This window comes from Pteropus medius, unplaced genomic scaffold, assembly GCF_902729225.1.
Source record: "Pteropus medius unplaced genomic scaffold, Ma_sr-lr_union100, whole genome shotgun sequence".
Lineage (NCBI taxonomy): Eukaryota > Metazoa > Chordata > Mammalia > Chiroptera > Pteropodidae > Pteropus > Pteropus medius.
Window position 1 is genome coordinate 2,711,281 of NW_024349222.1, and position 22,105 is coordinate 2,733,385.

At 34.4% G+C, this 22,105-nt stretch overlaps 1 protein-coding gene across 6 annotated transcripts in view; it reads left to right on the forward strand.

The window, feature by feature from the left end:
* The window catches only part of LINGO2 (leucine rich repeat and Ig domain containing 2), a 1,089,314-nt gene that overhangs the window by 218,442 nt on the left and 848,767 nt on the right, over nt 1-22,105 (forward strand). For 5 of the 6 annotated variants that reach the window (XM_039880667.1, XM_039880666.1, XM_039880668.1 and 2 more), the window contains exon 2: nt 5,683-5,779. The exons of the other annotated variant lie outside the window; for it this stretch is intronic. The gene's annotated coding sequence lies outside the window, so the exon portion shown is untranslated. The remainder of the gene's footprint in view (nt 1-5,682; nt 5,780-22,105) is intronic. 6 annotated transcript variants of the gene reach the window in all.

The window sequence follows — 22,105 nt, forward strand, 5'->3', positions numbered from 1 at the left end:
TTCAGAGTTTCTATTCTGTAGACTGGCGGTATTGAGAGATCTCTAAGTATGGACTTTATTACTACCACCTGGAAAGGTGAAGCCTTGCCTATAAAAGACAGATGATAGTCAAATAAGAATCATAAAGTTTAGGAGAATCTAGGGAATATGGCATTAAAAAAAGGAACAACTCCATAAAATTAAACATTAATGTTGACTTCAAGCACAGCATTTTCATCTGATTCTTCTCCAAGGTAAAGTTCCCTAATTCTGCCAAATTTTACTTGCATAAGTTTGTATGTTGCATTTGGCATTGCACTGCATGTGGGGCGGGCAGCTAATTTCTGCGATCCTCCTTTTCTTTCCTGATCTTTTCAAAAGAAAATTTCCCCTTGTACTCATTGACCTAGAAATGAAGTGATGGTAAGTAAATAGTACCTCCCAGGGAGTGCTTCACACACACAATATTTTAATGTTATGCTCCCTACATCCAGAATCTGAGTCATAGGCCATTCTCCATGGCTCTCAACCACCTGGCTCTTGAATATGCTGACTCTAAACACCTGAGATACAGAGGCAGCTGGAGCTATTTTAGGGGCTCAAGTCCAAGTGCTGCCACTCATCCCTACTATATTAAACAGTTCCTTTGCTTAATATTACAGAATCCAGGAGCCTAAGGGGTTTTAGAGAGCACCAAGTTGACCATTTCCCAAACCGTGTTCCAAAGTAATGCTATCATCACAAGAGATGACAAAGAACAAACAAAAGGGGAGGAGCTTTTGTAGTGAAACAATTTAGTTAATCATTTTATATTTTATTTCATTTTTTAAGTTAATTTTACTATTTTATTTTATTGTTGGATCCTCATAACCTTTACTGGTTGTGAACACTGTGAATCTCAAAAAAAAAAAAGTCACTGACTGTGTAGCACTACATGACTTTCTTTAACATCTTCTGGTACACAAACCTTATGTAGAATACATTGAGAAATACCATTGCGATTCCACCACTTGATTTTTATAAAAAAAGAAGCAATGCCTCTGTCAAGACAAAAGCTTGTCATTTTAATAAATATCAGGGTGCAGTTTGCAAGTATGAAAAACTCACCAAAATCAGCAAATGTACACACGTAACATCATCATAACAGCTGGCAGTGGTAGCCCTTTCCTGTTCCCAGAGCATTTCCTCTTCTCTCTACACAGTGTTGCATGCAGCCTCATACAATCTGTGCTGTCCCCAGAGGTGGATGCCAAGTCATTTTTTTGTTTCCATAATGAAGAACAGCAGCCCAGAAATCCCATGTTCTTTTCTTTGACTGATATGAGACCTAATCATCTTCATCCCTTTCCACAGGCTCATCTCATTCAATGTGAACACTAATAATAACACACATATAGTGACATTGTCATTTCATTTTTTAACCTGTTGCTTTGGTTGTTCATTTACAATGAATAGAGATTTGTGTCTTTCCTTATATTTTATAATTGTACAAAGATTTAGAAATTAGTTGTTTTTGATTTTGTATTTAAGTGCAAAATAGATCTTCCTGTGTGTTTAAGAATCTGAACATCCATAAAATATGGTAGAAAGGACTAGTGGAAGTTCAGATTAGGAAGAATGGATGCTTTCTCCATCACAAACAAAAGAAGTCATGCAGAATTATGGCTAGAGGAAAAAATACATATTAAAGTCCCTTTCTGTTTATATAAGCCGAGTTTCTCCAGGTCTTACTAACTTGAGTGCATAAGTGGCCAAGTAAAAACATCTCAGGCACCATGAATATATTGTCCACACTGCAGATGCTAAGTTCTGTCTTCTACCAATGCAGAGCATACCTCCCTACTTCCGTCAAAAGTCATTATGGCTTCCAGGTCGTGGCAGGAGGAAGGAGCAAAACCCTTCCTCCTATACACACAAGTACACATACATCCACATTAAACCAACCTCCTATGAGAAAAGAGGAAAAATCTTGTTAGTTACTGTGACTATTTGAAAACTATGTCAAAGAGAACATCTTTTTCTTTTCTTTCTTTGGCAATCTAATGCAATAGTATACTTTTACTGTTCCCTGCCTCTCCCTTTTCTCCCTCCCTCCCTTTCTTCTTCTTCCCTAAGTCCCCCATCGTACCTCTCTGAATCTGTTTCTCAATCTTTTTGTCTCACTCCCTCCACACTTATCTCCTCCTATGAAAACATTCATTTATCTATCTCCTTATCTGTTTCTTCTCCTCTGTCAGTCTTTGCATTTTCTACCTCTTTCTCAGTCTCTGTCTTTTTCTTCTTTTGGCCTTTTCCTTCAACTAACTCAGAATTCTTAACACTGGTTAGGCAGGAGTCATCAGAGTCCCAGGTATGGGGTAAATAATTACTAACAAGCTAATAAGCATTTATCAATTATTGTCAGAATTCCAGGCAAGAACAAGACCATTTCCTTTGTTCCAACTTCAATTATTATCATAGTTTTAGGTTAAACCCATTATAACTCACCGTAGTGATATCACAGAAAGAAGGATATCTCCTGACCCAAAAGAGGGCTGCTATAATCAAATTTGTGTAAGTACTCTAACTCTTCAGTTATTATTTTTAACTCACTATTTGATAAGTAGCTCTCAAAATTTAGGACCACGAACCATGAAGTTCCGAAGATACTTTTAGAAGGTCTGCTGAGTGAAAACTATTTTTTAATTTAATTCAAACCAAGGTATTATTTGATTTTCCACTGTATTGATAGTTGCACTAATGATACAAAAGGAAATTGTAGGTAAAATTGTTGGAGTCTTAGTACTACAATTCAAGGTGGTAACACCAGACCGTTACCAGTACCATTCTTTTCCTCAATCACTCTATTTGAAATTAAAAAAAATACAGTTTACCCAACAGTTGTCCTTGGTGAAATAGATTATTATTTTCATAACATCCCCTGCATAAATATCTTTTTAATATTCTGAGCGATGGAGTGTGAAGTATACTAAAGAACTTTGGCTGCAAATTGAAGTATGACGTTGTTTCAAGCAAAAGCACTTGTATGATTTGTTGAGTTGAATGCCGAACTAACCACTTTTTCATTTAACACTATTTTAATGTGAAAGTGTTACTGACAGTCAAACTAGAGTTTTTGAGAGTTAAATATTTGACATATATTTCTCGAATATAAACAAAATGATCTTGTCACTTCAAGGAAAGCAACTATTTTATATTTATGGGTTGCCAGTTATCAAATTTAAGCTTTCCAGGAAAAATTGCATTTTGAAAATCTTTTGTATGCCACCACAAAATAGACAACTTCTCAATACTTAAAGGATTTTCTGACAAGATTGGTGGTTATAGTAACAAATATAATTTTTTGATATTGTATAATTAAACCTCTCAGTGATTTAAATATGTGCATATTTGCTCAACTGGATTGGGACTCAGACTATATTCACATTAGAGTTCTATGGCTCACTAGATGTGTTAAGTTTGACCTGAACTTCATTTCTCCATCCATAAAATGGATCTTGTATAATCGCTTTTCAGGAAGTTTATGAATTTTAAATGGATAATATATGTAAAGAAAGTAATTCATTGTAGGAACTTAATAAATGTCATTATTCTTTTTATTAATATAAATAATTATAACCATACTTGTTTCATAGGATTTTTAGAGATTAGAAAATAAAATAAATGGGAAGTATCTCAAAGAATGTTAGATTCTTTATTTTCCTTTTCCTCTTTCTCCATCATTCCCACCTCTATCATAAAAATAAAATATACATTCTATAATGGAGTCCAGTGAGGAAAGCAGAAAGTGCACCAGCTGTTTTAACGAAGAAAATGTAATATAAAGAATAGATTAAATAGGTGTTAGAGAACTGGAATGGAAAAAGGGGCTTCTGAGGTTATAGAGAGATAAAGGCGAAGGAAGCAGCTCCACCCTTAGTGCTTCAGGGAACAAAAGGAAAAATCGATGTTACTAGGAACTTGGAAAAGGAACCCTGTAGATCTGAAGTTCACACTTTTTGAAAGTGGTGCTATGCAGCCAATTATGGTATCTCAGGAGCTCAGTGGAGAGGCCTTAGGGAGCTCAAACTGGAAAACACTCAGGAGGGAATGTGAGCAGCCTAATGCTGGCACCTCTGAGCGAGTGGAATGAGCTGGTTCTGGGGCTTGAAAAATCTGTAGGTAAATTTCTGCTGACAAGGTAAAAGATGATTACAAATGCAACACAGGCAGCAAATGAGAATGAAAGAATAAGCATCTTGCACCCTTAATCCTGCCGCTTCCCCAAACCAGCCTCTCTTTTCAGTGTCCTCCATTGCAGAAGCTAACAGAAAGCCAGCTGGCAAAGAGAAATGTGGTGTGCAGAGACTCAGTCCCAAAATCTCAGTGCAAAATATAGAAGCTGGGTTTTGGGCTATGAAACAATAGCTTAAAAACTGATAAAATTCTTGCCTGGCTATTATTGAGAGGGAAAGTAGAGAGGCCTTCTTTGTTCAAAGAATGTACCTGAAGTGAAACTTATCAAGAGGACTCAAGAGGTCATTATGATTGGATTTACCCAGTGGATTCATTTTCATATCTAGTTTTGAATGGCTATTTTTGTAGAAATAGAAATCCAGGAAGCCACCAAGAGAGTGAAGCAACAGTATTTGTTCTAAAGTGACTAATTTAAAATTGATCATTATGACATGCCTCCTTAAACTTGAAACATTTCATACAATCAGGTTTTTGGTATTTTCATTAGTATGATTTGCATAATCAAGATTTTATAATTATTTTTTTTTTTATAGAGAATTCTAATGTAATGAAACCGGCATAGCTTTTAAAGGGAGATATCTGGGCTGGTGGATAAATGTAATTTCATTGTATTTTATATGAATGCAGTGTAATTTCTTGCAATAAATTTGACTTGTAAGGTGTGTGTGTATGTGAGAGAAAGTGAGAAAGAGAGGGGGAGAGAAAGGTATCTAAAAATTGCTACATTTTTACAAGAGAGCATAATACCTGGTAAATTTATGAATGAGGTTTTAGTTTATAAAATTGTCAAGACTAGAACGTATATGTATATATATATATATACACAAACATTATATGTTTATATATACAATAAATATATGTATATTTTTGTATATACATGTATATACATGTATATGCTATATGTATAAATATATGTATATAAACATATAATGAATAAATATATGTCAATATCATATGATGATTTTATTTTATGCATTAATCTTTTAGAAGGACAGCCACAAGTATCTTAGAAAGAGAAAAACTATAACATTCAAATTATTTTTTTTCTCTGACACATTTGCTATAACTTGATTACTCTCATGCCTTCTCTCATCATCTAAATGCTATTGCTAATATTTAGATCATTTATTTTGAAACAGATTGACTTAAAAATACTCAGTTTGATGTGGAAGTTTTATACACTAATTATTGCTTTCTCATATCTATTTAAGAATATCCATTGATTTATAAAAACAAATATAATGATACTTATTATTTAAAAACACAAGCAATAGTGTCATCAGGGATAGGTACATCAGATGGGGTTATGAATATTTGGAAATATATGTGCAAATTTTTTTTTTTTCAAAATTAGACCAAAAGCAGCCAGGTGGAAAATGACGTGAGGATTTTGAGATAAACACCATTGGAAGAAATTAAGTTTTTTTTTTTTCATGTTCCCAACAGTTTTTGCTTTATTTCATTTAGGGGATCCATTGGAGATGGTCTCAAGATATAGGACCTTTATATGTGATGTATCTCAAATGAAGTTTGATCATCCACGTTGAAATTATTTAATGTTGCGGTAAGATTAAATGATTCTTAATATATCAGCCTTGGAGAATGTGATGAGAAGTGTACGTGTGTGTGTGTAAATAAAAATTATGAAGGTTTGTAACCTAATACATAAGTTTGAAATTTGAAAATAACTCTTTTTTTATTATTTTGCAATGATTATTTTATGGCTCCTTAAGAGGAGTAGGGCACAATAGAGAACTCGTTTGTTATTGTTAATTTTCTACTACGTGTTTTATATTATTTATATTAGTCAATAGGTCAGCACAACAGCCCAAAGAGGTAGGTATTATCATCCACACGGTACAGATATGGAAAACGAAGTTCAGAGCAGTTTAAACCTTGTCCAAGGTCATGCAGCTAGTAAGTGGCACAAGAGTGATTTGACTGGGCTCTACTATTTCTGCTTCCATGCTGCTTCTAATAACTGTGATAGGTGAGGAGCCAAAGAATTAACATAGTCTGAGGACAAGTTTTAAACTGTCATTTAGAAAAGAGTTGTAGTTGCCTTCACTCAGACAGAAAACAAAAGTGAAGAGATTTTCTTTATATTTTCACTGTCTTGAAAAGAGAAAGATTTCTGAAAGTCATTGACTAGTTACATAGATGATGGTGTTTCAAAGAAATTGAAAGTTATAGAAAAGCCGACATAGGATATGTGTGCTATAATTTTCTCATTCACCTTTGCTATAAAATGAAAATCTGTAGTAGATTTTCTCTATACAAATACCCTGTCATGGCTAATGGCATAGTTTAATGGAACTAGTACCAATTCTTCCTTTATGGCTACTAGTATACGACTAAAATAACTTGAGTCTCATTTCTCTTTTCTGTTATTTATACTCTGCTAGGTTCCACTGAAATAAGAGATAATATATGGAAATCACCTATAATTATTTTTTTTGGCACACATTAGATATTCAATAACTAGAAGTAGATATTCAATAAAAGCTATTAAAATATATACCATTATTTTATTGTAAGTCTATCCATGAAGATTTATAATTAAAGAAATGTTTATGTGAAAGATTCTCTCTATTCAACATTATGTAAAGTTAGGTTCAAACATTTTATTTATGTAAAAGACATTTACTTGGGGGAATTACAAATCTCTGATCGAAACCTTTAGAAATTTAAATACATTTTAGGAACATTAGTTTATAAATGGCAGAGCATAGGATCTTTTCTTCCAGGGATTCAGCAATACCATTAGATTTAGTTGATCTGGCTATCGTACTTGAAAATTTTCTAACAAAATTTTCCTAGCGATTGCAAACCAGATACTCAATCTGTCCCTGTGAATCAGATTTGCTTGGGTTATTCAACAGTGACATTTTGGGTGTCTATAAAGCATTTGTGCTTATAGACTGTTGCTTCTGTGTTGGTGATAATCAACAGTATTACTGTGAGAGCAGAAACCATGCCTGTAGTTGAAAATTACATTTTAACTTTCTATGTTGAGAAATGTAAATTAAAAAAAAAGCCAATTTCCACTGCAAAATTCTGAGAAGAAGCCTTCAATCATCCTCCAGTTCCAATATGTGTTTCATTTTTTTATGGTAAAGTAAAAGTCTATAAGATTAATGAATGCAATGAAGATATAGGCTAGAATCTCCAACATAAATAGACAAAGACTCCTCCCAGAGCACCATGGCAAGGGAATCTAAGCCATTCTTTACTTAAACTATTTTCAATTACTTTACATTCTGAAAACAACTGCAAAATTGTCCATGTACTTTTTATATTGTATTATTTCTCGGTTCAAGGGTTTTGCATTTAGACAGAAACTACTAAATGAGCAATCCCAAATTTCCACTTTATATCCAGTTTTGTATTGAGTTAAAAAGTTACTGGTTTTTTTTTTTCTTAAGGATAGCATTTTCATCACTTAGGGCCTCATTTCTCTTTGCTTTTTCTCTCTAATAACCCTGTATTTGCTTCATGCCTTACCAACTCTAAAATGGTGAATTACTTAACCTTCTTTAATCTCAGAAATCTCATCATAATAGGAGGATCATAACAGTTACATTGCAGACATTTAAGGATTACAAAAGATACATGTAAATCACCTACTTCTTAGAACACTGCTGATGATCTTATATCGTAGATCTGCTAGTAGGTTTGATAATATGTGACTATATATCTAGATCTGCTAGTAGGTTTGATAATATGTGACTCTTCTAAATATTCATCAAGAACTCCTTGCAATCATCCAGAACAAGGACAAAATTGATTCAAAAGATTGAGATGACTTATGAAGAGGGAGTTACAGGAAACCTCAACTTGGAAAATAAGTGTTTTGTTTTCTAATTATCAGGCCAAGGAAAATAGACTTTTAACTTCAGTTCGTTCACATCACTCATATGGTAATGTGCTTTCATTACAAGCTTTTTCATATTTGCATCTTTAGGCTAAATAGTTCTCAAGTTTTAAAGTGTTTACAAACATGGAGGATTTATAAAATATGTAGGTTATAGGATGCTGCTCTTAGGACGTTGCTTTTGTAGGACAGGCTGGATCAGTGTACAAGGCATAAAGAATGGAGGACTTTTTTGAACTTTACTAAGTGAAGTTCATCGGGAGCTATGACAGTAATGTCAACTGGCAAACAACCAAGTCACATGACAGAAACACCCTTAAGGTGTGACCAGAACATTCAAAACCACAGAAACATCAGCCACAACTGCAGTCTGTAATCCAAGACTGCAAGATCCAATAAGCAAAAAGATTCCACCCTGTAAAGACCATATAAGCTGAACACCTCAGACAGACGATGCTCAAGCCTGACCTGAGAGCATCATGGACAGGTGTGCTAAAAGCCAAAGACTCTGACCTTCTGCCCACTGTAGCCACTGGTTTAGGACCGATGTGAGCTCATCTGTGCTGCCAATCCAGAGCTCACTTCAGGAACACAGAGAACTTTTACTCTTCCGCTCTGTCCCATAAGCCTCTGTAACTTACCTCTCTGTGTTGTGTGTTAACCTACATGGATAACTGATTGGTTTATCTGAGAAGGTACCACTAAATAAACCTGGAATTGTGGAAAGACATAAACGAGTCCAAGGGTGGTGCTTCTGTAGCCACCTTCTTTGCTTGCGACACTCGGGTCCTAAGAATCCACATTTTATACATGATTATTTAGAACAATTCTGTTATACACCGCTAACTGGAGCTTAATATTTTTTTCCTTGAAACTTTAAGTTTTACATAATCTAATTCTGGAGTTTTATTATGGGTCAAATTGAACAACTTCGTTCAGTAACTATTAAGACAAATAACTAAAAAACAAATAAGCTTCAATAATGATCCTCTACATTTATTTGGCAATAGAATAACAATAGAATTCTAATTTGGCTGAGGCATATTAAAAAGCTAATAACCAGTTTCTTTCATATGTTTAGTTTATCAGATTTTCATTCTAGTTTCAGCAGTTAATATCCCCATTCTACAGATTAATAAAAATAGATTTATAGAAGTTAATGGCTCAACAAGTTTTGAATTTGGATAATGATAGGACCAGAACTCAATCTTGGCACTGAATAAGCATGTAACTGGTACAGCTGCTTCCTAATCCAAGGAAAATTCAATTTTTCAGTCGTGAAAGGTTTTGTTTTATGGCAGCCAGCAGCACAAGCACATATGGGAACAATCAGCCTGTATTTGTTTTGTTTAAGCTCCTGAACACTTAATTCACCATCACCTGCCGAGTTAGACTTCGAAAGGCATCAGTGGAGTAGGACTATTTCATCTGTTTTGTAAAGCTACGGAGAAATTTTCTGAAAAATGTCTCAAATTACCTTCTGCGAATTCTTGTTGTTTTTCACCAACGTGTGCTTGCTGATTTTTATCAGTTCTGCTGAATGGTTGAAAATCTTTTTTCAGTTAAATCAACTATCAGAGCTTTCCACAGCTCAATAGCTGGGCATATGACCTTCTTAAAAAAAAGAATATTTATATTTCTTGTCCTTTCTATCTAGATTTGGCTATGTGTCTAAATTCTAGACAATAGAATATGAGCTACAGTATTGTGTGCCATTTCTAGGTCACGTCCTTAAAGGGTACATGCATATACTTCTCTTCCTTCTTCCTGTAGTAATTTGGAAAATGAATGTGGGATGAAATGTCCTGGTGAACCATCTTATATCATATAGACAAGGAAAACTGTCTGAAAGTAATAAAACAATATCTAAGGAGCCTGGCTTTCTGGCTTAATTCATAGAGCAAAACAATATGAAACTGCTTCTCTGCTGGATGTCATGTGAAAGATAAATAAGCTTTACTTGTTTAGCTATTGCCATTGAGCCATTATATATGGTAGAATGTATACTATAATGAATTAATGCATACTTTCATAAATATGTTATCCATGAATGCCCAGTATACTTTGGGAAGACAATCTTAGCCTGAAAAAAAGCACAAAGCCCTTAAAAAGACCCCTACGGTTGTTACCTAGATATTGTGTACTGGACTTTGAATCATCTCACCTTGCCCTTCTTACTTTTCATACTGTTCTCCCACCATCTTTCTCTGGCTCTGTTTTCCTATCAGGTCATTCTCCTCTACAGTATTACATAAATTTGTAATACTTATTTCAACTCTCCTTCCTATGGTACTTATTTGTCATTTATTCACAGTGTGAAGAAGACAAATCTTAGACAACAGGAATAATGAATCCTAAGATAAACTTTACAGTCCTAGCTTTGCTTAAAAACATTCGAAGTCAACTTTAAAATAACACATCAGGCTATCCAAATAAAACTTTTCTTCAGTCTACATTAAGTAGACTTCTTAACTTCTGATACCTAAATAATGTCACAATCCATATAACCTGTAAGGCTTTCTTCATTGTACCTTGCCTTCCGCAAAACTCTCACCTGATCTGTCCTCATTAACATACAGGACAAAACGAGGTTTTATTTTTCACATACAGTCTATCTCCTTGAATCTTTATTTTAGAGTTTTTAAATCTGTTAATTCTATATTAGCCAAAGAATGCCTTAGTGTCTTAGGAAGGCAATGTTCTCTTAGTTCCAGAATCTAGTCTTGAGTTATTTATCTGCATTTCTGCTACAGAGCATGCTCCCTACCAAACTACTGGTTTGACTATTGTGTTGGCACTCTGGGACCCAGCCTGAGATCCCTTGGCTCTTGATCTTACCCCTTAATATTCCAGTGTGTGCAACTTCTGACTAGCAGAAGGCATGCTTAGTATGTGCCATATCTTATCTTATGGTTGGTTGGCTACTACAAGAGCAGTATTTTATTATTCTGTCACCCTCTTGTTGCTTCTATTTCTGAGCATATTTCTTGGCACTTTAAACTCAATGGTCTACATACAGTCTCTCATTTAAATTTCCCAAAGCACTGAGGTAAGTATAATGACTATGTTTTAGTCACTGACTCAAGAAACATTTACTTAACATTTCTTTTGTGCCAGGAATTGTTTTAGGCAGCAGGGAAGGATGATTATCAATAAGCCTTCCAGTTGCTCGTTCTCTAATAGAGAATATAGATAAAATAAGTTTTTTTGTTTTTGTGTGTTTTTTTTTTTTAAACACCTTTCAAGTATAATAGTATAAAACTTAGGTGTTAGGGACAGAAAAAAAAAAAAAGAAAATTACTGTTTTCCTGGAGAGGAAAGAACAGGCTATTTTCTGGAGATTTATCTTAGGAAGATGAGGAGACAGACTCAGGCAGATTAAATGATTTTTCCAAATATCATAGCTGGTTAATGTCAGAGGAGGGATGGAGGTTCATCAAGTAATTATGATGTCATAACTTATGTAATCAGCAATTTTTGCTACAGAGTTGTTTACTAGTTTAATATGGAATACAAACTAGTTTTTTACTAGTTCTGTAATTGAATACTATTCACAGGTTATACTATAATTTAGTGGTAGAGATGATAATACAAATTCAGATTTTCTTCAAGGGACCAATGTCCAAATCTTTAGCTTCCATGTGTACTGTTTCCTAAAAAGGGTCCAAATGAGATTCCACTTATGATCTGCCAGTTCTAAGTTTCCACCGCCCCTTTCACCATTACTGCTCTTTTACTTTACAAAACAAAGGATTCCTTCTCATGCTTGTCCTTACTTCCCAGTGTATGCTGAGATATATATATAGATCTAGATCTAGATCTAGACTGTGTTTTTTCAAAAATTATTTTAAAGAAAAATAATTTTGAAGACCTTCAACCAAGTGTAGTCGTTTCTCTATGAAGCTACGCAGGGAGGATAGGAAGAGACATATCCCCAGGTCTCCATCATTCTCTGGGCTCCCTACCTCCATGCATTTTCAGGCTTACTCTTAATGTTGGATATTTGCCTTTTGGATAACTCAAGCATTAAAGTCAGTCCTTTGAAGATAAATATCAATTTAGTATTTTGCAATGATATTATTCTCTAGTTAATTTTACCAACAGTTTTTTTGCTGAAGAAATTAATAGACAATATATAGGCCATTAAATTTTATAAGTTAAAAAAATAGATGCATACAAGAGGTTTCAGGACTTATGTGTTAAATGAGTGAATAAATGAGTAAAAGATTTATCCTAAGGTAAAAATCAAAATGATGAGTTTTAGATCTTTCTTGAGAACATAAGAGCAATTATACTATTACATGTATAAACTACTTACTTAATTTTAAAGATTTATTTTCTGATTTAGTGAGATTACTTTATCTTGCCTGGGCTTATCACACAGTATTGGATAATTTAATTGCACAGTATCATTACCATGTAAGTGCCAAAGAGTCACTTGTGTTGTGATTATATGCTGTTCTAAGCTATATCACACAATCACTGAGAAAGGAATAAGATTAAAGCTTGTTTCTTCTCAGTTTTGAAGAATGACAGTAAAATAGTGATTGCAGTGTAGTTAAATCTGTATATCTAAATGCTAATAAATTCCCTGCTGTCTTTGAATTCCAAGAAGTGTCAGACCTTTCAACCTTCTCTGCCACTGGTCACAATCTCTAAGTTTTTGTTTGTTTGGTTTGTTTTGTTTTGTTTTATAGCTTTTGAACTAATTACTAGCTTGAGAACTTTCCACTGATGTTTGTCAGTTTGTATTCCATATTAAACTTCATTACCGAATCAGCATATTTTACTTTAACTGTATTTTTTTTCTTCCTTCCTTTTTTCATCTCCCTCCTTTTTTGTGGGAAGAAAGGGTGATGGTGATTTGGAGTGAAGAGGTAAATATGAGTGTTCCTTTTATGATGCATTAGTCAATTTTCTTCTTTTCATGGGCATTTACAGCAGAAAATGCATAAATAGAATTAATTGCATAACTATCTAGACACCTGTCAAAATCTTGACATGTTCAGTCTCTATAATTGGCATTATATATTCAAAGTAAGTTTTGTGAACAGCAGGAGCACAGCTGCATGAAAGCTGCCTGTTAAATAGGGACAATCTGAGGTAATGGAAGGTCTGTCAGCAATGCTTTATCATTACAGCAGCCACTAGCCACAGTCTCACAAATTCTCCTTCCTCATTCCTATTTCTTATACATTTACACGTATAAAGTTTCGAGGCCTGTTTTGTGATTTCATTAGGCACTGAAATCTTGTTAAATGTCTTCACATATGACCGAAAACAATAATTAGTTAAGATAATGCTAGTTTTAACAACAAACAAACCCCAATATATGTAATAGTTTAAGCACAATAGAATTATATCTTTTAGTCATTTAAAGTAGAAAATTTGGTGACCAGTACATGGTCAACTCTCATTCAAGTAAAGATTCAAAGATCTTCCTTTTTGCTCTTTTCAAAATGTGACTTTTAAGATCACCCTATTTAGTTGCATGTAGCTGGTGGAAAGGAAAAAGGCATAAGGAAAACATGCAGGACGTTTTGTAGGCCAGGTTCACAAGTGGTGTACCACACTTTCACTTACATTTCATTGGCTAGAACTGACCAATGCAATGGAGGCTGGGAAACATAGCCTACCTGTGTGTCCAGGAAGGAAAAATAATTTTGGCAAATAGTTAACCAGCTACGCAAAAGATTTTGAAACCGCAGTCATCAATAATTATATAGAGAGGAAGAAGGTGACCAAAGTAGAGGCAGACATAAAGCAATGGAAAAATTGTAAAGTGTAGCATAATATGTCATAAATGATTTTTATAATTATATTGATCTTCTAATGCAGAGTAAATAATTCTGATTAGTTTTGCAACTATTGACAAACACAGTCATAAACAATTCTGGGCCACACTAATAGAACTTAATTTTTATAGATACTAAATGATAACTTAGTCCATTTATTTCATTTCTCAATCTAGAGTGGGTTTTGAACACTATAGATCTTAATAAAGGCAAACACCAGCTTTCAGCTCAAAAGGAATTCAGGAAAGTGGAGATAGAAATGTACTGCAGTCATTGATTCATTTATCCCACATTCACTTATTGAGCACTCTCTATATACCAAATACTATACTTAGCCTTGAAGATGAGAGAAATTAATAAGAAGGAACGTTTGCTCTGAAGACCTCACATGTGAGTGGGAGAAGAAAGCCCGTAAACTAATAACTAATTACATTATCACAATTACAATTCTGTGAAGATATCAGGGAAGACCACATAGAGGAAATGCCATCTAATCTGGGGCTGGAAGTCTAAGTCTTTTTAGGCAGAGGATAGACTTTTAGAGAGCATCAAACTTATGATTAAATATATGAATAAAAGCATGACAGCCCAGAGGTATGAAAGAACATGGCATAAGCAGAAATAGGAAGGTCTTTTGCATGTCTGGAAAATAGAGGCTTTGTAATAAGATGATGGAGTCGGGGAAAACCAGTTTGTAAACAATGATTTTGATTTCAAGGGTGAATGGAATAGTAGGTCTTTGAGTGAGGTTCTAGCAGAAGAAAGAATGAATGATTTCTCTTATGTCATTTCTTCACTGTCAGCATTCTTAGAGTCTTTGATAGCCTTCCAACTGCAGATCAGTAAGGCACATCTCTTACTCACCCCCATGGAACTATAAAAGAGATATAGCTACACACATAGGATTTGCTGAAACAAGTGGCAGGAAAGTGATTTAAAAAATCAAAGTTTTTTTGTTTTGTTTTGTTTTGTTTTTTGTTTTTTTGTTTTTTTAATTAAAGTATAGGTGACATACATTATTAGTTTCAGAAAAAGTAAAGTTTATTGTCTTTAAATATAAGTTGCCTTACATAAGTATGACACAGCAAAGTGTCCTGCTATTGAATGATCCCTACTTGGTGATTCAATTTTTGCCTGAGATCTCTTGTTTCTTAACAGTATATATTCCAGAATAACAGAATGAGCAAAGTCATGGAGACGTGAAATAGTATAATGTGTGTTATAGTCTATAGTATAAACTACTTATAGTAAAATTGGAGAGGAGAGAGGTGAATTGAAGAGGAATAATTAAACAAAAAGGAACCAGTACTTCAAGATTTGGAAAATTCTCAGCCTATCCACTTTGTAAAAAATGAGAAAGCATGTTTTGGAGATCACTCCATGAAGATATTATGCATGGATTATTCAGCCATCTCAGCAGAAGTCAGGAATAGAGATGGGATTATATCATCATAGATTGTGACTGCCGGTTTGGACTAAAGGGTACAGAGACTGGATGAAATAAAGGAAGGTTTTGGATTTCTGAGATTCTATAGGACAATTCGATACTGCTATTCGCTATCCAGCTGTGGACTTGCCTTATCTTTTAAGAAAAGGGGAAAATGACCCTGAAGATAATTCAGAGATCAGCCCAGGGCCTGAAGGGCCAGGCTGCCAACCATGACCAAAGAGACTGGGCCTCCATCAAGGGTCTCTGCCCAAGCGGGACAGGAAGGTAGGACTGCTACCAAGATGGACCTGGAAAGCAGAACATAAAGCCACAGAAGATTATTCTCAAACCTTGAGATCTAATGGAATTTGCTTTGACAGATTTCAAAATTTTGGGGGACCCCCCTCATCCCTTTCTTCTTTCTGATGTCTCCCTTTTGGAATATTAAATGCCTATTTTATGTCTGTCCCACCATGTATTTTGGAAACATATATCTTGTCTTGTTTAACAGGTTCACAGATGAAGACAAATTTTTCTTTAGGATGAATTATATCTATAATCTCACCCATACCTGATTTAGATGTTAGATGAGACTTTGGATTTGGAGTTCATGATGGGGTGGGTTAAAACTTTGATATCTATTGATATGGGGTGACTGCATTTTACATGCCAGAAGAATTTGAGTTTTGGGGACCAGAGGGCAGAATGTTATGGAGTGAACACATTCCTCCCAAATCCGTAAGTCGAAGCCTGAACCCTCAATGTGACTCTATTTACAGATAGACCCTTGAAGGAGGTAATTAAGGTTAACTGAGGTCATAAGAATAGGGTCCTAATTCAATAGGAATGATGTTCTTAAAAACAAGAGGCAGAGATAACAGGAACATGTACCCATAAAGGAAAGGCTATATGAGGACACAGTGAGAAGGCACTAGTCTGCAAACTAGGAAGAGATTTCTCATCAGATACCAAATTTGCCAGAACCTTGATCTTGGACTTCTAGCCTCCAGAATTGTGAGAAAATAAATTTCTGTTGATTAAGCCACCTAAATTGTGGTATTTTGTTAGGACAGCCTTAGCCAACTAGTAAAATATGTTCAAAAGTAACTGACCAGTTATGCAATAATAATAATATTAACTATATGTCAGGAAATATATTAAGCCCCATATATACACTGTCTCATTAATACCTTAAAAACCCGTGGTGATTGTTATTACCATCACTATTTTACAGATTAAAAAATTCAGTAAATCAAACAGGAAAATCACTGTATCTTCAAGCAGTAGAGAACTCATTTTTATTCCACTATAGTGTAGTTCCATGTGACCATCTTCAAAGAACTTAACTTCTCTGAGTTTTAATCTTATTGTTTATTAAATGATGATGATATGTGTGCTGCCCTCTTCAGAGGGTTATTTAAATAAAACCATGTCTAATAGCATGGTTTTAAGGCTATCGAATAGCATTCTTCTTTTCAGATGGTGGGAGAAGCTTGGTTTCCTAATGATTTCATTAATTTACACCTGAAGGATATTAATAGAAATACTGTGAAAACTATTTTGTATTAAATAGTTAAAGGGACTGAACCATGAAAGAAATTTATAGGTCTTAATATTAATCTTATTTGTGAGTTTCATGTCTTTTTTCTCCTCCTCGCTATCTGTCTTTGTGGAACAAAATACTTATTTTGTCTGATGTGATTCTTTATTGTACTTTTTAATTAGCTACTAGAACTTAGACCATTTTTTGTTGTTTTCCTAACAGAGTTTAGCTGTCCCTCTTTTCCTATATAACAATAGCTTTTTTTTTTTGTACTTCCCATTATTTCAACAGGTTTTCTAACTAGAGTCAAAGATTTTGATTTCTGGCAAACAAGTGAATTATAAAGTTGTCAGATAGTTTAACAATAAAAAAACAACTTTTCAAGATGTTAAAATAATGCAGATGAAAAAATTCATAATTTACCCCTCTGTACCTCCAGAACTTATATCTGTTAGCTAACTTGATTTAGATACAGTTGCTGATTGCTTATTATCAAATATGAATAGACTCCTCATCTTTATGCTATGAAAATATTAAGAACGTATTTCTATTTTTATGCAAATATAAAAAAGGATTTCAAGTGTTTGCATGCATCAAGGTTTATCATATTGCATTAACTTTTATATCGCTTCTTCCTTATTGTCCTGATCTAATTTTTTTTCTAAATATTAACTACAGTAGGGCCACAAATGGGCTAAGAGAATAAAATAGGTCATATAACAGAGTACTGCACTGAGCCCTTTTTAGCGCACAGAATGGTTTGACGGTTCCATGTTTGAGATCACTAGTAAAGATTAAAAAAAATAATTGTACGTTGTTATCTCATTTGAATGTCCTCATAATTGTAAAGCTATTGGGGCATTTTAAAAATTAAAATATTTTATCATGTATAATGTATTAATCTCTACTCTCTACCTTAAACCTAGTTGCTGAAAATATCTCCCAGGAATTTGTAGGTCACAAACACATATGTATTCTCTTTTGTACTTTTTGAATCTAATCTTAAAAAAAAAAGGTATTTTTAAAACAAAAACTAAAGACCAGTATTGATGAGTATCACTCTCTTGGATTTTGACAGTGTCTCTTAAAGAGAAATAACTACAAAGCAGTGGTATAAACATTTAGCAAAATAAAAACCAGTATTGAACCACAGATCTCAGAAAACAAGGAACATTCCACTTTAAATGGACAGCATTGTTATCATGATGGATTCATTCAGCAGACAATAGCTTCATTACCAAGGGAATCTGAATTAATCTGAAATTGAACCACTTCTTGTACTAATATTGGGGAAACTGAAGCAATTTTAGATTAAAGCATATAAATATCATGCTGTAAACTCTTTAAATTTAATTCAAAATAAATTGACATCTTTACTGTCTTACTTTTTATTATTTTGCCTTTTTATCCCTTTGTTACAAAAAGCAAACTTATAGAAGATTTTTTAAACATATGAAAGTATATTCTGGAATTCCAAATATAAATATTTGGAACAGAAGATAATCTGAATTTTTTAATAATTAAAATTATTTCCTACTTCTTTAATGCAGAAAAGTTCATTTCTTTTTCATACTCAGCATGAAGTTGTTTACAGCTTGTGACAGAATGGAAAAGACATAAGCCCTTGACATCAAAGTTTAGTCAACCTGTCCGTCAAAGTCAATTAAAGAAAATGCACAAAAATAGGCATTTATTTGATGGACCCTTCCAGCTCACGTTAGTCATTTAGAGGCTCTTTCTAAGAGTCTCATTAGCTTATCTATTTGCAAATGACTGTCACTATCTGGGCATACTGCCTTTAGGTTCTGTTTTGCTGAAAGACAGCCATGTTGATCAGCATTAAGCAATGAAATAAATGATGAAAGTCATGTGCAGGCCAAAATGATTCAAAGAGAAATAAAACATGTTTCAGTTACCAAGTTTAGCTGCTTATTAAAAGTGTTGTAGTTTTCAAATAGCTAAAGGTATTTCTCTCTTCAAATCTTTACATTGTCCAGGAAGAACTGTTATACTCCTGTCAGCTCTCCCTTATCCTTCCCCTCCAAAATATTTCTGGTTCCTGCATGTGGACCTCTATTTGCATCAAATTCTTGTACATGTAACATTATACTATGCTGTCTTCTCCTGCTACTATCCCATTGATGCCTGAAATCAGAGCAAATAAATTCATTAACACCAAGAAATATGTTAAAAAAACAGCTACTGATGGGCTAGTAAAGAGTTCTTGTGCAACTAGTAGATTAGGATGCTATAGATTCAGGTTTAAAGGGAGTCTTTTAAACCTTGCAAAGAGCTTTGGGCTTAAACAGAGGACTTTGGGGAACCCAATGAAACATGAGAGTGGCAAGTTGAGATTATATTTTAGGAAGATCCTTCTGGCAGTAGTATGGAGAATATATTACAAAGAGGTAAATAAAGTCAATTAAACTGTGTGGCAGAATGTTGTAATATATATAAGAAGTAATTCAGGTCTAAACTAAAGCAGTAGCAATGAAAATGGAGAATAAGTAATAGAGATGAGAAATTGGTGGTGCATTCATAAAGCTTTGTAACAAGATGTTGGGCAGGAGAGAGAAGAGACGAGAAAGAGTCTCTAGTTCTTGACATAAGTTAGGGTGATACAGGTGAAAACACAGGCTTAGTTGGATGAAGGTTACATTTGAAGGGTTTGTTAAACAACTGAGGAAATATTCTGGAACTTAAGAAGTTCTGTTTTAATAGAGGTAAAAATTTTAAAATGCCTATCGTTGGATTTCTCTGAGTATTAAATGAAAAAACGTCTATAACATGCTTAGCACAGTGTCTTAAATACAAGTGCTCAATAAATGGCAGCCTATTGTTCCTGGTTATGGAATGTAGAATGTGTATATTTGGATTAACTAGGATGAAAGTTTGTCTCCAGTACTGAATCAGATGGACAAAGGATATAGAGAAAAATAATTGAGGTTATAGGAAAGGATGATTAAAATGATGGGTCCTAGGAATTATGTTATGTGGTAAATTGCAGGGAAAAAAAAAGGCTATAGATTGCAAGAAAAAGGAGTGGATGTTCATAAATATATCCTGAATATAATACAGTCTTGCTTCATGAAAATTAGTCATATTGCCAGGTCCTGTTCCCATCTTTTATTTTTTTAAGCATCTATTTGATTTACATTTGCCTCACTTGTCTTGCCTCGACATAAAAACATTTTACATTTGAAATCATTGACTAATACTATACTTGCTAATCAGTTATATTTGAGCCCTACGTTTCCTCAATCTAACCTTGGAACCAAGTAATTAGAAAAGCAGTGTTATGCTGTGCCATGACTCTGACAAGAGTCTTCATTTTTCTCCATCATATGAACTATGTAGCCACTGAAAACACGTGAGGCAGTTCAGAGCAGACATGTAAAGTGCATCCCTAGATCATAACAGCATAGCTCTTTGGGGCAGAAAAACAATTTTCCTTTCAGCTTTCTAAATTCTTCTGGCTGAACTAATAGTCAAATTAACATGAGACAGGTTAACAGGAGAAAATGACCAAACTTATTACATATGTACATATTGGAGTTCTGTAAGAATATGAGGCCCCAGGGCCCATTGGGCAGTGGAGGTTTATGTGCCATTCTGAACTAAGGAGACGACTGCAAAGGGAAAGTAAGCAAGTCACAAGCAGATGAGAAGAAGCATAGATGTGGTAAACAAATTCATGCTGGATTCCCATGAATGATGGGACACAGAGGAGTGTCCAATAAACAGGCTTTGCTAGATTTCTCTCTGTCTGCCACATTTAATTCATATATACTAAGGTTCCCTTCCTGAAGTGGTTTTTTTTTTTTTTTTTCTGTCTGAATTACTTTAGGCAGTTAAGGGGGCAGTAAAAAGCCAACAAACAAACAAACAAACACTTCAGCTCTTCTTGAGTTTGTTGGGCTTTAATTGTTTTCAGCTCTAAATAATCTGCATGCCAGGGTGGCACATACTAGGAAAACTTACTCTGGACTCTTACCACCTTTCTTGGAAAGAAGTCAGGCCAACTGGTCTCTCCTTGCATTGCAAATCTGTGTGACGGCAATGAGTAACTCAGTAGCAGACAGAATGGATTGTACCTGCCCAGATGGAAGCAGAAATGCTCATGGAGGTTGTAAAACAAGCTTCTAAACAGCAAAGAGACACCGAGCTGTCTGCAGAGAAATGAAAAAGAACTGCAAATTAAGCATGGCGTGGTTATTCACTGTTTTATATTAGTGTCTCTAACTCCTATAAATGCTGTTTAGGGTTTTCACATGCTCGAAACTGTCATTTAATCTGGAATGATGTTGTTACATGTTTGAGAGTCATTTTGAAAACTTACTGAAAAGGATCTGACATCCATACCATAATGTATACGTCTGGGGACATGGTGGTAGTTTATTTGCCACTGCAAGTTTAATCTAAATCACCAAATATCTAATTTATCATGAAAAATGAAATTTCAGGAGTTTTTCTTCCTCCTCAGGGTTATTAAACAATCCGAGTTCTTCCAGAAGAGGGAATGGCTCATGTGGAAAATATTTAATTGCTTGCATTTATATGACAGGGGTAGTGTTCTGAATCTAAAACAACATATGATGAAAAGCAGCAAAGTAATATTGCCAAGAAACTGGTTTCACCGGTGACTGACTAATCCCCAAAGACTTTCTGGAAGAGCATTGGGCTAGTGGTCAGAAGAAGTGAAGGCTGTTCCTAAATCTGCCATTAATCAACAACAGGAATTTATGATCTTTCCTCTCTCCTCCCTCTCTCCCTATTTTTCTTACTCCCTCCTTCCCTTGTTCATTTCTTCCATCCCTTCCTCCATCATTTTTAAAGTGTATACTATGCACCAGCATCATGTTAGTGATGGGAAGGGGTAGAATTCCACCCCCTCTACTCATTTTTAATTTTATCGGCTGGCCTAGTAATAAAATAATAAAATTGACGGAAGACTTGAGTAATAGGAGAAAGACCAAGTTAATACGTGTGCACAGGAGAATCATAATATGATGCTCAGATTATAAAATGCTCAAAGAGATCATCAAACCAGGCACCTCTTTATACTTTTTAGACAAAGAAATAATAAATTTGTGAGAACCTGACAGAACAAAGAAAGTTCATGCTCATTAGAAAGAAATCTAAGCAAGGTTTGGGCATTCGTCAGTGAGGTGTCGAAGCAAAGTTTGGGCTTCATAGTAAATCAGTAAAGGCCTTACGAGGTTTGTTTATATAGGAGTCTGACTCTGGAT